The following is a 2,066-nucleotide window of genomic DNA, read 5'->3' as shown; positions in this document are numbered from 1 at the left end:
GCTCATCTTCGAACTCGATCTGTCTTTTTATGATACAAAACGACCCTGAAAATCCCAGGTCGCTATCTCAATTCTTTCTCGAGTTATCGTGCGGACAGACAGACAGACAAACAGACAGACAAACAGAATGAAACTTTTCTGGTCAGTGGAGTAATGGGCTTCGCTAATCGCTCAGCCAATAAGTATGATTTTGATAGAAATAATTGTTTTGCTACGTGTTTTGTTCTTTTGTCCATCAGGTACTTACAAAACCTTGTGGATTATCTGCATCAGTAGTGCACGGGTACTCCTTGATAAATTCCCTACTAATGATGTCATATTGTAGTATTATAGGCACTAAATCAGTAGTTCAAGTAATGCTGTCATTCTCATGACTGGCCGCCTCGAGTCAGTCTAGCCTCGTACAAGTCCTTCGCAGTGTTGTCCTTAAGGTGCTCCCACAATGCGGGCATCACTGGGCATCAACGGCATCGTTTGAGACATATCTGGCGTTGGAGGCAATGGCATGATGTGTGCATATCGCTCGAATCGGCGTAAAACAGTTCGAGCAAGAATATGAGAGGGAATTTTTACACTCAAACTGCCGTGTCGGCTGCTACTCGCTGCTCGCCGGCCGGCATCGTCTGCTACGGCAAGGGTCAGCCGTCCGGCCGCACCGGCCGCCAGGCCGCGCTCGACGGCGACCGAGCCGAGCTCGGGCGCACCGGCGCTGGAGACTGACACTCTTCGACATACCACCATACCGCAAACACCCACCTTCCCAAACCCTCTGCTCAGCCCGGCGTGCTCTGCCACGGACTGAGCCCGATCCGTCACAGGCCGGTCTCACCACTGTGTACGGTACTACGCGAATTAGTATAAGTGTAGGCTATAATGGTAAAGTATGTGTGTACCCGGTGCTATCAATAAATAGTGTTCTCCCAACCGTGTTTCCCTCATTCTTCCCCACATATCACAAACACTCTATTTATTAAAGTTTCCTTCATAAAGGAGCGGCGGAGCGAGCCCAGAAAGTAGTCCCACATCCAACCGCACCGGGCGGGCGATCTGGTGCCCTTTTGGCTCGTGTCAGCCGTCATCAAATAAACAAATATACTCGAACAAATATTCTTTTGAAATTAGGAACAAAATACAAGCAATATTCACCCCACAGCTCGGCTGTAGTAGCCCGATACGGGAACTGCGCGGACGTAATTCTCCTGTCACCCGACAGATGGCTCTGTCCGCGTCCGCATAGGAGCGCCAGTTCAAATTGTCAGCTGTTGTAAATGTGTGTGGTGTGTATCTAAAATCATAACGGTCAACCGCCAAACGGCTCAACGAAAACGAAACGGCAACGGCAAGCGCAAGCTGTTGAGTGTTGATCGTTAACAGTGATTTGAAGGTAAGTGGTGAATTATTCATTCAATCATTTTGACGTCGGCCCCATGGGGGGGTTGATCGAAAGGATGAGATTCGCAAGAAACCAAAGGTATTTCCTCAAATGTCAGATTTTAAAAATAGGTTCATTGATTATTCAAAGATTTGTGTTCCCTTTGTTAACTTTGTCATGAACTCAAATGAAACTTCCATATTTTTTGTATAGGCCGTTAAAATCGAAAAGAAAAACAAAGCAATAGGATTCAAGAAAGCCCCCCAAAAGCCTCCAAAACAAGCCTTGCGATATTTTATTGATGTAAGTGGATTAAGGGATTATTTTGAAGGATGAAAACAAACAATTGGTTTAGAGACTAGATGGTTTATTATGAAAACTTAAAAGTTGAATACAAGAAATAGAGTTAATTTGTTTGTTGAGTCTTGTCAGAATAAAAACTCTTTCCATTGTAACTACAGGGTGGGTGATCCGCGCCGTGTTTTTTTTCTGCTTATGCTGTACCGGATTCATGCGTGCGGGCGGGCTTGCCTATCGTCGCTCGCCATGGCGCCTTATAGCCCCGTGCGAGTATGCAACACGTCCGCACGCATGAATACGGTACAGTATAAGCAGAAAAAAACCACGGCGCGGATCACCCACCCTGTATAGTGCTTTGTTTGTGATAAGAGAGGACAAATGCAATTGAAATGGC

The 2,066-nt window shown here is 46.2% G+C and overlaps 1 long non-coding RNA gene across 1 annotated transcript; it reads left to right on the top strand.

Moving 5' to 3' along the window:
* The first annotated feature begins 1,137 nt into the window (after positions 1–1,137).
* LOC127749626 (uncharacterized) lies at positions 1,138–1,782 on the top strand. Its single transcript, XR_008011244.1, has 2 exons — positions 1,138–1,471; positions 1,586–1,782. It is a non-coding gene; the product is annotated as an uncharacterized LOC127749626 (long non-coding RNA).
* The last annotated feature ends 284 nt before the right edge of the window (positions 1,783–2,066 follow it).

This window comes from Frankliniella occidentalis, unplaced genomic scaffold (assembly GCF_000697945.3).
Source record: "Frankliniella occidentalis isolate FOCC.00 unplaced genomic scaffold, Focc_3.1 Scaffold70, whole genome shotgun sequence".
NCBI lineage: Eukaryota > Metazoa > Arthropoda > Insecta > Thysanoptera > Thripidae > Frankliniella > Frankliniella occidentalis.
Note: the sequence above shows the minus strand (reverse complement) of the source record. Positions and strands in the feature narration are given on the sequence as shown.